Genomic DNA, 13,414 nt, shown 5'->3' on the forward strand with positions numbered 1-13,414 from the left:
CTGTGTGCAAAGGGACATCTTCCTGACGTCAAAAGCCAATGAAAAAACTGAGGGCCTGCAGGGCCGGCCTCCGAGGTCCCATCCCCGCAGGCTAAAACGCATGGAAGCTTCACCTGGCAAGGCCGGTTCTGGGACTTTTCACGCCTGCAAACGGAAGCAAAGGGAAGCCTGCATTCTAGCGACGGAACCCAATTAATTACACGATCCGTTCTACACCTTCAGCTGCAGAACTTTGGCAGAAAGCACATTTGTCGTCTCAAGAGGACTTCGCTGTTCTAAATAAATAAGTGCAATTAGGATGATAAGCAAACTTGTGCTTATTTGAAACCCCTTCATCATTAAGAGAGAGAAAGATGGAGACAGGGTGGAAATGTGAGCCGTGCTCGGTAAGACATTAAATGACTCCAACACAGACCAGAAGCTTCTGGAATATAAATGTCTGGGATCAGCATTGGCATCTGAAGACGGCAAACCTCTTCTAAACCAGAAGGAGCACAAGAAATGAGATCTTGACCTTTCTTTCATTTCAATCCACCTTGTCTCACTTTAGTCTAGTTTAGTTTCTGGTGCTCTCATCCAGTCCGTGCGGTACTTTTTATAGAAGATGTCCAATTGCAGGTTTGTTTAAATCAGTGGGTCTCAACTGGGGGCGATACGCCTGCTCCCCAGGGGACACTGGGCAGTGTCTGAAGACAGTTTTGATTGTCGCTGCTTGGGGGAGCGATGTTGGTTACCGGCATCTAGTGGATGGAGGCCAGGGATGCTGCTACACCTACGGGGCACAGGACAGCCCCTACAAGGAAGCATCTGGCCCCAAGTGTCTATGTGCCACGGCTGGGAACCCTGGTGCCCAGGAGTGTGCATTTTAAAGCCTTCAGTCATTCAGACAGGAATGCTTACTAGGCATCCCTTTGCAGACCGGGCTCTGTGTTTAGAAACCGGGGAGGACTCTTTAGATGACAAAACACAAAACACGACTCAAATCAGCTCCGGCAGAACAGGGAACCCAGTGACTCTAGCAACTAAAATCTACGGCTGGAACATTTGGGTTGAGAATCCCTGGTACCCTCACACCAACTCTGCTCACACGGACTAACATCTGCAAACAAAAATTGGGGTATGAAAAAAAAATCCAGGTATGTGTTCATTTTATGTGCTTTGTCCAACTGAGACCATCTGCTGGAACGCGCAGAACTTCTGTTTCTTGTCAATGGAGGATGGGAGAAAGAAAAAGAAAAAAGGCTGGAGCCCTTTGATTTTCCATTGTCTTCTAACTCTAGGACTGGACGCTATTCCCCTGGGGTTCGAAACTTTCCCTGGAAAATCATGGTGAAAATAAGTGCAGTTCATACACGGCATAAATTTAAAACTCCTAGACTCCTAGAGCTCAAGCACGTACATTGTGCAATGTAACTCCACTTGGAAATGTTCCCTGCAGGCTTGCCCATCAGTGCTCTGCTGTAAGGGAATCTGTTGAACTTTGGAGCATTTGTAAGTCCTAGGTCCACTTATAAGTCCATGGTGCTAAGCTAGCATCCTCCCCCTGCCCTCAAAAATAAGAAATAATTAGTTTCCCCTAGTATCCATTTTTCACCCATGATCCTATACGTGCTGTGAGCGCTTCACTGATGAGGAAAATGTGATTAAAATGTTCCGATAGTTGCGAAGAGCAGAACATCCCACACGTACCCATCACTGCTGCTTCTCCAGTCAAAAAAATGAAAGCTCACTTGAGTTCAAGGGGACATTCATTGTGATTAAAGAATACCCCAAAAGCAGGGCTGGGAACTTCTTACAGGCTCCTGTTAAAACCATAGCTTGCTGAATTGGAACAAGTTCCCAAACTGCTATCCTCCAAGATTTTCAACTAGAACAAGACAATGGCTTTGCGTGTTAGGGAGTTATACTAACCATGTTGTGCCTTGGTTGAAAACCTGTTATTTAAAAATTGCCTATCTTATAAGAGACGGAGAGTTGCCCTCCTTCTGGCCACTCAGAGGCAGCAGAACCGCCACAGCAGCCTTTTTTTATAGTTGGTGGTGTCACCAGGCTGGTGAGAAAAAGGGATGGAAAGACAGATGAGACCATCTCACCCAGCCTTTTATTTATTATTTTAGTTAATTTTTTTTTTTTTAACCACGTCCAACGGCTTGTGGGATCTTAGTTCTCCAACCAGGGGTTACATCTGGGCCCACGGCAGTGAAAGCCCATGTCTGAACCACTGGACCACCAGGGAATTCCCAGGCTTTTATCTAGAAACCTTACATTTGTGTTGCACTTTTTCTTTTCAGGTACTTTTTCCATGTTTGGTACCTTTTGAGTCTCATCATATTCTAAAACTGAGCTTTTTGTGAGGACTGGTATCTTTTTTGTCTCTACATGTACCCAAAGGCTAATCGACTTAAACTGGAGAAAAACTCCACTCGGCAAGGACTGCCCCCATTTTTGCACACGAGGAAATCAACAGTGGACATTTTGGAGGGCTGCTTCCAAGGTAGTGTGGGAAGTCAATGCGAGAGACGCTGCAGGTGTTCCACTCGGCCACTGGGTTCCACCGAGAGCTATTTCAAAAGACTCCCCCCCTTTCTAGTGGCTCGCTGTCTCCACTGCAGGCTGAGCTCATTCTTTTGAACCCTGCAGCGTATGCATTGAACAGATGTACTATGGTTTATTGAACTTTTTACTTGTGGGTGGACATTTATGCTGCATTCTCCTAAAAAATGTCTTGGGGCACCTGTCAACGTGTTTTTGTAGGATAAAGGTAGAGAAGTAGACATGTTACTTGAAAGTGAAAATGGGCAACGACCACACCACGGATGGACCTCAAGGGCTCCGCCATCTCTCACCTTGACCCTGGCTCTCTGCGGCCAGCACTCGATGGTGCCTTGAGGCTTGTTCTGTGAAAACTGAGGAGAGAGCTCACGTTGAGTGAGAACCTTCTGTGTGTGTGTGTCGGGCTCTGAGCATTTCGAACTCTACGTGCTTTTAACCCTGTGAAGCTGGAACAATTACTACCCCCACTTTACAGATGAGAAAACGGAAGCTCATGGCAAGTCAGGAATTTGCCCCAAATCGTAGAACTGATGCATGAACAGAATAGGAATTTAGCTCCAATCTTGCCTGACTCCGGAGGCTGTGCTCGGCACCTCCCCTCCCCCTCCCGGTGGCTGATGGTGGGTGGACAGATGGATGGATGGGTGGGCGATGGATGGATTACTTCCACAGTAATTGATTAGAAATCAGAGCAATTGGTGTGGGGTTAGATACGAAGTTCTCTTCATCTGGTTTGAATTATTACGAAATCAAGATTATGTTGCTATTTTTTCAGGCTACATCCTGGAGGACAGTGATATTTATTTTCTTTTTCTATCAGCTTTAGCTGCTAAATCCTCCTCAGTATAACCTTCTGGATCTTCCCAAAATTGCACAGGAAGAGGAGGCTTTGCTGTGTTCTAAGCCTTCGGCTTCATAGGGTAGGTCAGATGGCCTCACGGGCAGACGGGCACTTCCCAGGTCTTTGTCTTTGGGGCTATTCTGTCCACAGACTTCTGGCTTCTCAGGGAAAACACGTTTCTAGATGTGGAGAAAAGGGAAGCTTCGCGCACTGTGGTGGGAATGTAAATCGGTGCAGCCACTATGGAGAACAATATGGAGGTTTATCAAAAAACTAAAAATAGAGCTACCGTGTGACCCAGCGACCCCACTCCTGGGTAGATATCCGAGAAAAACAAAAACACTAATTCAGAAAGATCCATGCGCCCCAATGTTCATAGCAGCATTATTTATGATTGCCAGGATATAGACGCAACCTGAGTGTCCATCAACATATGAATGGATAAAGGAGATGTGGTGTATACACACACACACACACACACACACACACACACACACACACACAAAATGGAATACTACTCAGGGGATTCCCCACAAAGAGACTGGGTGTTCCCGTGCTGGGCACCCACTGTCCCCTCACTGCTTCGACAGAGCTGGGGAGGGGAGAGAGGAGAGGAACACGTTTCTGAGGCCAGTCTTGCCAGCCAGACGAAAGGCATTTGTGAAACATTAAGCTCCGAGCCAGCAGCAGCCGGAAGTGAAACTGCAGAGGTGAAGGAAAGGACCACAGTGGGCACAGCGTGTGTGATGCTATCAGGGATTTCTCAACCCTGATTGTTGGTAGGGTGACCAACACCCCCGTTTGCCCAAGACTCAGGGGAATCCTGGGATGTTGCGCTTTCAGCCCTAAAACTGGGAAAGTCCCAGGCAAACTGGGACAAGCTGGTCACGGTGGCAAACATCTCTATCCCGTTAGGGATAAAAGAACGGACAGAGCTCATGAAGGCTCAGACTGGACCACTCCCCGAAGCTGGGCCCGTGGCCCTTGATTCTCAAAGGCACATTCTGAAAAAGTTTGATGGAGTTTGGGAATGCAATAAGAAATGCTAAATATTAATGACCTTTCCCCCCAGGCGCTTCTGATTAAATCTAGAGTGTTTATCCCTGATGTGGGCCTTGATGGTGATGAAATCAAATCCCCTTGCTGTCCTGCAGTTCTACCCAGGGCAAAACTCTATTCCACGCACCTACCAAAGCTAAACCCACAGAGTGTATGGCAGGGCCTTGGAAATGGCAAAGCATTATGCAAATGTAAGTAAGATATTATTATCATCCTGGTTTGTGAAGGTCCCTTGTGGTACTGGTGACTTTTTATATGACAAAGATCTATGCTTTTTCTGTGCTGAATTAATAATTCACTTATGCTAATAAAACAAAGAAATCCAGTTGCCAGTGTCTCAAATACAATCTCATTTCCTCCCATGAATTCTAATGTGGCTGGTTTTTTCCTCTTCTTCTTTTCTTTTGAACTGGCAAATGGGAACAGGTGAGTTGCAAAGTCTTGACATATTTTGAGCCAAAAACGGTCCACGGATTTGTTTTAAGTGTGAGACATATTCCTCTGCTTTTGCTTGGCCTCAGAGGGTACCACCCCCACCCCCACCCCACCCCCGCCCCAAGCTGCAAGTCGTTTGAATCAACTACCCACGTTTTTGGTCAAAGCATGAGAGACCTGTGCTGATGGGACATTTTCACTCCTCTCCCTTAAACGTGTGTGTCTCGTTTGTTCTCCACAAATTTACATGGTGGGTTGGCCCCATCACAGCATGCTGATGGCCGGGGGATTTCTAAAGCTTTTCGGGTGCTCAGACAGACAGACTCTTCTCTGTGAGTGACCTCTAGTCCCTGGAGATGTTCTAGAATGCGAATTCAGTGATTAAGGAATGTTCAGATTCTTCAGGACTGTTTTCCAAAGCCTTGAATCTCGATTCCAATGGGCTGTCCGTCTCTCCCTCCATCCATTTCTCTGAGCACCAAGATGAACTGGCCCTTGGAGGATGGGATGGGATCGTTTCCATAACAGAAGGATGTCACAGTACTTCCTGGCTGTCCCACCTGCTCTCATTTACCAAGAGCTTCCTGTGTCTGATGCTATTCTGGGTTCTCTGAATGAGAAGGGGTTAGGGAGGAACACAGACCCTAGGGGCAGACAGCTGGGTTTAAATGCCAGCTCTGCTGCTATTAACTGTGTGGCCTCAGGCAAGTTTCTTAACCTTTTGGTGCCTCAATTTCCTCATCTGTAAAATGGGAATGAAAATAGTACTTACCTGGAGGGTTATAGTGAAGATCAAAGGACTTGCCACAGTGGTGCTGTGGTGAGAGCTGGGGTCCCTTTCAAGGGGTTTGACACCATTTTCAGAGAAATACTCAGATGTTATTGGCCTTTTATATTCAGATTCTCTTAGGAGCACATGGTGGAATTTTCCAGAGACCACATGGAGTGTGATACTGCAACAGACATTGAAAGAGATGTGCAAAAATGGCAAACAATGCCCCTCTTTTCACTAAATGTTTGGTTTGGAAAATATTGCTGTTTTCTATATAAAGATATGTCATGGGTTTATTATTACTACTTTAAAATGAATTAATACATAATTTTAAATAGTTTTATGTTGATTTATAGAATGATAAATATTGATCACCATTTTGTAATAGAGATTTTGTTATCATTTTGTAATCTTTTCAGGTTCCCAGTCATTTTTAGGGTGTCGTCAAGTTCTGAGACCAGAGCTGCTGGCTAAGAGATGAAAGGTCCTCATTTAATGCAAGAAACCCAAGAGCTGGTTCTCACTGTCCCTATTTTATGGAAGGAAAAACTGAGGCACAGAGGAGACTCAAACCAGACAGAGTCAGAGCAGAGGCAGACTCAAGCCCAGGTTTGTCTGGGTCCAAAGCGTTGAACACATTCTCCTATAAGCCTTTGTTTTATCTGGTGACCCGTGGACGCTGACTCTGAAGATTTTAGGCACTCTGGCTTGTTGACGGCTTGTTGAACGAATGGATCACTGAATGAGCATTCCAGCTCACACTATATAATTGAACACATCTTATTCTGAGCCTTCCTGTGAGCAGAAGCAGGTCTGTCTTGGTCTCGGAATCTCGGCTATCCAGCACCAGCTGGACCCACAGGGGCTGCTCATATGCAAATCGGCCACCCCTGGTGATTTTGAGAGGGTCTCTTCTCCATGAAAGCAAAAGACTTTCTTGTTCAAGGAAACCATCCTCCTTTCTTATGATCAACCCTATCACAAACACCTTGTCTTTTGTTTGAATACCGGAGGAAAACTCTGGAAGCTTAACCGAAGAGGATCTTTCAAACTTGGATGGTGAAGAATGCATATTAATGCGGAAAAGCCTTCCCCAGCTGGCCTTCCCCTTATCTCGACATTTAGTGAACCCCTGAAAGATCATTTAAATACAGACACAACCTGCCTTTTGTCTCTCTGACTTGCAGGGTAGAAAATGGCTGAATGCACCCAGAGGTAGTTCGTATTCAAGGCAGATCTGAAGTCTATTCAGGCCAGGGCTTTGTAGGAAGGAAGAGAGCATGTGCTTCAACAGAGAGCTGACCAGGTGGGACCCTTATGGACTGGGGGCTTTTCACCCTCACCGTGCCCACCCCCAGTGCTCTGTAATTCCACCATTTTATGGGGTGGTGTAGCTCTGCTCAAGTGCGTCCAGAGATGGGTTGCGACTCCCCAGCCACACGAATTCTTCCCTCTGGTACACCAGGTGTCATTTGAAATTCATACGTAGGTAACTGGAAGCTACATTTCCTCCCGGTGTGCAGGAGACCACCAAGCAGTGACCACTGGGCTGATTAATAATATAGCTGCTCCTAGGTTTAGGGTAGAAATCAATTAGATTTCCACCTTTAAGTTCCCTGCTGCTCCAAAGCGTATTATTTCATTCAATCTGTCAGTAATTTCCAACAATCCGCTTATAAAATCAAAGTACAATCCTTAGGATTTTTTTCGTCCATCCCTCCTCCTATAAGCTCTTTCTCCCTCAGATGAGATTGTGATGAAATCTGCATGATGAGGTCCTGATCTCTCGGCGTATGGCGGCGCCCTTGCGCGGTCCCACACCTGCGGGTCTTCCCAGGCAGAGAACCATTACTTCTCCAGCTCTGTTAATGTTTTGTGGCAAATGCGTCCCCCAGGAGGGGACTGCAGCTTTGCTTCCTTTGCCACTTGTGAAAATTGAGTTCTCGCAGCACGGGGAGTCGATGATCATTTCTAATTCCCCCTTGGTGGGAAGCATTTAGCTTTGGGTCAGTTGCACGGGCCAAGGCAGGTACCAGGACAGCGGGGGCAACAAGCCCATCTTTGTCACCCAGGCGCTTCCTGTAGCTGTGAAGCCACCGGTGGTTTAAAATGTTAAATGTTCTTCCTTCTCAACCGTTTCCTTAATTAAAGACCAATATGCACCTTCTGTTCCCAGGCTCCCAGCCCTGAAGGGTTATCTTCTGACACTTTGAAGACAGCACATTTTGAAGTGCTTTTTCCTGATGCCTTCCTGGTCGGATGTGGACCATTTTTATAAGCATCAAATAAAAGACGACTCATCTACAATGACCCAGGAATTGTTTTTTTAATTGGCTGATCTCTACGAGGTGAGAGCTCAGCTACTGACTGAAAAGGTTAAGCGTTTCAAACTTTAAATCTACGTGAAATAAGAACGGAGGTAGCCGAACAAAACAAAGCAGCCCCGGCGGGTGCGGTGTTCTGAGTGGATCCTGGGTGAGACCTCACATCAGTAGAGTCTGCTCCTCCTTCAGCCAAAAATAGGCTTGTTTTTCAAATGCTTCCCCACCATTCTCTCTCAGTGAAGAGGGAATGAGAGGGAGAGAGAAGGAGGAAGACTCCAAATCCGAGTCTAAGACTCTGGAATTTTCTCAGATCCCAATTCATCTCACTTCTGTTCCTCCGTAGTCAGAAGAGAAATGTCTTACTTCGTGAGTCTCATAAGACGCAACCCCGGACAGCAGACATTTGGACTCTTCTGGTTGTTACAGTGACTTATTTTCTGTCATCTTTTCATCCAGGTGACTGTAAAAACTGCAAGGCAGGGGCTTCCCTGGTGGCGCAGTGGTTGAGAGTCCGCCTGCCGAGGCAGGGGACACGGGTTTGAGCCCTGGTCTGGGAGGATGCCACATGCCGCGGAGCAACTAGGCCCGTGAGCCACAACTACTGAGCCTGCGCGTCTGGAGCCTGTGCTCCGCAAAAAGAGAGGCCGCAACAGTGAGAGGCCCGCGCACCGCGATGAAGAGTGGCCCCTGCTTGCCGCAACTAGAGAAAGCCCTCGCACAGAAACGAAGACCCAACACAGCAAAAATTAATTAATTAATTAATTAATAAACTCCTACCCCCAACTTCTTCTTAAAAAAAAAAAAGAAGAAAAACTGCAAGGCAATTCAAGCCATCTACTTCTTCATTAGAGGGTTTATGGACAGCAGTTCTCAAATCCTGTGGTCAACTGACCCTTTTAAGTATTTCATTTTATAGCTTAGATTATTCCGTTGAGATAAGCTGCTGTGAAAATTACCATGGTCAGGGTGAACCAGATGCTGAGACAAAACTCTAAACGGCTCCATATGTAATTCTGTGCAGCTCTGTGCAGCTCCCTCTTGAGCCCGTTGGAAGATGCTATTTTCATCTTAGGTACCTCCCATTCTCAGGAACAGTATGAACTTTGCCGACAGGAGTGTGCGTTTACACTTTAAGCCAATTTCCAGCTTTCTAGTCCCAGGAGGATCTCCTTCCTAGATCCCTAAGCATGGTGGGGATGTTTTGGTCACAGCCTTTAGGATAAAAGCATACTCCTTAACTCTGCCCATAAAATCCCCCAGGTCTGGCCCTTGCCCCCTGCAGTCTCACTGTCTGCTCCCATCCCACATGTCAGGGCCACATCACCATCCTTTCGGTTCCTGCCACTCAAAGCTCCCTCCACCTGAAACGTCAATTTTCCTCTCATCCTAAGTCAGCATTCAGGCTCAAGGTACCCCGATTCTGTCGGTTCCCCCAATTCTTTTCTCTTTTCTCATCTGGTATGGTCCTTTTTTATCATTTGACAAATTTTAAGTAAATAACATGCACTATTTTGTTTAATGACAGCTTCTCTACCCGGCTATACCTGGCAGATGGCAGGTGCTGAATAAATATTTGTTGGATGCATGGCAGTAAGGAAAGAAGGAAGGGAGGGAGGGAGGATGGATGTGCCCGCAGTGGAGCCTCACCGTAGTGGATACTGTGAACTGCCGCCAGAACCTCTTTAGCAAAGGATTGTTGCCCCAGGTGCCGGAAGTGCTGTCAGCAGGCACTGGGTCCCTCTGACGACTGCCTCAGCTGCAGAGATCTGCCTCCCCAAGGCCATACCCCTTCTCCAGAGCATCCCAAGGGTTGGCCAAGGCTGTCATGGTCTGTATTAGAGTTCAGCTTCTCCCTCTGCCCAACCTGCTTCTCTAGTCTCCTTTGCACAGCTGTGGACCTCAAGGGCATCCCCTGATAGACCTTGGCACTGAACGCTGTTTCAGAGTCTGCTTCCAGGAAAAGCCAACCTGAGACTCATAAACCTTTCATTGCAAATGGATGTCCCCTAAGCCTAGTTGGACCAAGCCCTAAAACTCAGGTTCCCATGGCGGGTGAGGGGACAAAGTGAGATTCCCAGCTGCATCTCTGAAGTTGAACCATAATGGTTTTGGCAAAAACCTTAGAAGAATGGCCTTTCTCGAACGCTGGAATCCAGCAACGAGGCATCTAGAAGTTCCTGACTGAAAGTAATTTTAAAAGCAGAAAAAGTCACAGAAAGTGTAGCCTGGTGCCTGGCAACATACTAATACCCAATAAATGTTTGTTGAAACAATGAAAGCTTCTTTTCTTTTCTCTCTTGTTCTCTGTTTCTCCCCTAAGAATTTAAAACCAGAAAAAGATAATAAGACTAACACATTCACTCCCATGTAGTTATTTTCTCCAAATCACTTGTTTTTAGCACAAAAGGGATAACTACTTATGATGTATTTTTCCATTACTTTCTTTGTGCAGGAGGTTTTAAAATTAATTTATTCTCTCTCTGCATCAGGTTGTCTTATAATTGAAGATGAGAAGTGTTTGTCTTCCAAAGGCTTTTTGGTGATGTCTTTTTTGCTGTTAACACTTCTTTGTCTATGCTTGTGATCCCTGCCAAATTTATTGTACCCAAGTACATAAATTAGGGGACCACATAGGCACCACTCACATCTATTTGAGTCCAGATGTCTTAGGAGAGAAGTTTTCTTTTTGCAAAACCAACAGAATAACACCTAGATTAACTAGAACATTTGGGGAATGGGTTCGTGGATAATTTAATTTTCTGGATGATTTCTAGTTAACCAGAACTCCATTGGTATTTCCCAACCCTGATGCAGAAAACCTTTATGAATGTCTTGTCCTACTTGACCCTCTTAGCAAGGACAGCGGACATAATGGAAGATTTCAGAGGCAGGACCTGGTCATGTCACGGCAAGCATGTTGGACTTGGGGGCTTTGGTATTAGTCACAGCCTTGCCTCTGACTCGAGCCAGGACCAAATCCTCTGGTTCTCAGTTTCCTCTACAAAGAAGAAGGTTCAAAAGCAAACTTTCAGATTTCGTGCACCCCAACCAAATCTGAAAACTCCCTGGTTCCCCGCAGCAGTATTCATGTTCTTTCATTCCATTTGGCTGTAGAGGTCAATGGAGTAGTATGGGACTTTGGGTTGCATTTACCCTCACAGTAAAAGCTGGTCTTTTGATCTGTCTTTACTGAATGTCTAGTTGATATTCACACATCTGTTCACATTGACTTAACTTCCCATGTCCTGGTTCTTTCTCCTCAAGGTGGAGTGAAGAGTGGAAAAAAAAAAAAAAAAATGAAGTTAATTGCACCATAACCCATAGATGGTCTACTGTGTGTAGACTCAAGACACAAGTCCTCACGCAACTTGGAAAGTTCCAGATGTGAGGCTACGGAAAGCATACCGGACTGGGATACGGAGCCCGGACTCTGCTTCTGGTCCTGCCAAGGCAAGTCTTTCTCCCCGTTCTAATCTCGTCATCAGTTTGAGGACAGGGCTGTTCTAGGGTCTCTAATAGAATGTGACCTTACCTCCTTAGACCAGAGTTCCTAACCCTCAGCACTACTGGCAGTGAGACTGGATACTTCTCGATGGGGGCCATCCTGTGCCTCGTAGGATGCTGAGCAAATCCCTGGCCTCCAGCTCAGATGCCAGTGGCACCCCTCACCCAAGCTGTGAAATCAAAACTTCCTTCGGTCAACACTTCTCCAAAGAAGACATACAGATGGCCAACAGGCACGTGAAAATATGCTCCACATTGCTAATTATTAGAGAAGTGCAAATCAAAACTACAATGAAGTACCACCTCACACTGGTCAGAATGGCCATCATTCAAAAGTCTACAAATAATGCTGGAGAGGGTGTGAGACAAGGGAACCCTCCTACACTGCTGGTGGGAATGTATAATAAATTGGTGCAGCCACTGTGGAGAACAGGATGGAGGTTCCTTAAAAAACTACAAATAGAGCTACCATATGACCCAGCCATCCCACTCCTAGGCGTACAACTGGACAAATCTACAATTTGAAAAGATACATGCATCCCAATGTTCACAGCAGCACTATTCACAATAGCCAAGACACGGAAAATACCTAAATGTCCATTGACAGATGAATGGATAAAGAAGATGTGGTATATATATACACAATGGAATATTACTCAGCCATAAAAAAGAATGAAACAATGCCATTTGCAGCAACACTGAATGGACCTAGATATTATCATACTAAGTGAAGTAAGTCAGAAAAAGAAAGACAAATACCATATGCTATCACTTATATGTGGAATCTAAAATATGATACAAATGAACTTATCTAGGAAACAGAAACAGACTCACAGACAGAGAGAACAGACTTGTGGTTACCAAGGGGGAGGTGGGGAAGGAATGGATTGGATTAGCAGACGCAAACTATTTTATATAGGATAGGTAAACAGCAAGGTCCTACTGTATTGCACAGGGGACTATATTCAATATCCCATAATAAACCATAATGGAAAAGAGTATGAAAAAGAATGTATATGTGTATAACTGAATTATTTCGTTGTACAACATAAATTAACATAACATTGTAAATCAACTATACCTCAATAAAATCAATTTTTAAAAATAAGACATTAAAAATTTTTTTTTAAACTGTCTTTGGTCATTGTCTTACGTCTTCAGGGAGGTAAACTGCTCCCTTTAAGGATGCTTTCTTAACCTTTCCTGAGAAAAAGAATCCAGACTTGAGCACATCAAGTCATCAAACATTTGATGGTTTCTCCTGAGAAAATTAGCTGCAAAATAGTGCCCACCTGGGTTTCTCTGCTACCGTGGGATCCAACAGGCGTTCACTCTCTAAGTGCTAAGGCATGTGGAATTCAGCACATTAGCACAGGCGGCCCCAAATTACCATGCTTACTGATGCTAACTGAAGCTTTCAGGAGAGTAAAAGAAATTATAAGTACAAGACTAGAGACACGTCACCCTGCAACATTCTCTTCTTCACGTGCGAAGAACTGAGGTGGTGGCATGAAACAGAAAAGGAGATAGATCTTAATGTGTAGGATGGTTTCTCTTCTGCTGAGGACAACAAAAGAAAAGTGTTTATTTGCATTAAACGTTTTGAATTAGGGTAAGATAAACCTTCTAACGTTCCCTTTGCGTTCTTAGCCATTGGCAACGTCTGATAACACGCTGCTTACACATTTGTTTGCCTGGTTGGTTCATGAATTGGCATTCTCTCCCCCAAATAAAAGCCCCACAGATGCTGTATGCCTTTTCCACTCCTGTATTCCCCTGTGCCTGCTATGTACTTAAGCACTCGATAAATATTGGGCGCATGAACGGGATGGAATAGTCATGGAAAATTGTCGCTTAATTCTGAAGTCACTGGACAGGAACGTCTCTCGATGCCTTGGCTCATCTCTGATGAGGAGGCAGGTCTCC

The sequence above is a fragment of the Delphinus delphis genome, chromosome 15 (assembly GCF_949987515.2).
Source record: "Delphinus delphis chromosome 15, mDelDel1.2, whole genome shotgun sequence".
Taxonomy (NCBI): Eukaryota; Metazoa; Chordata; class Mammalia; order Artiodactyla; family Delphinidae; genus Delphinus; species Delphinus delphis.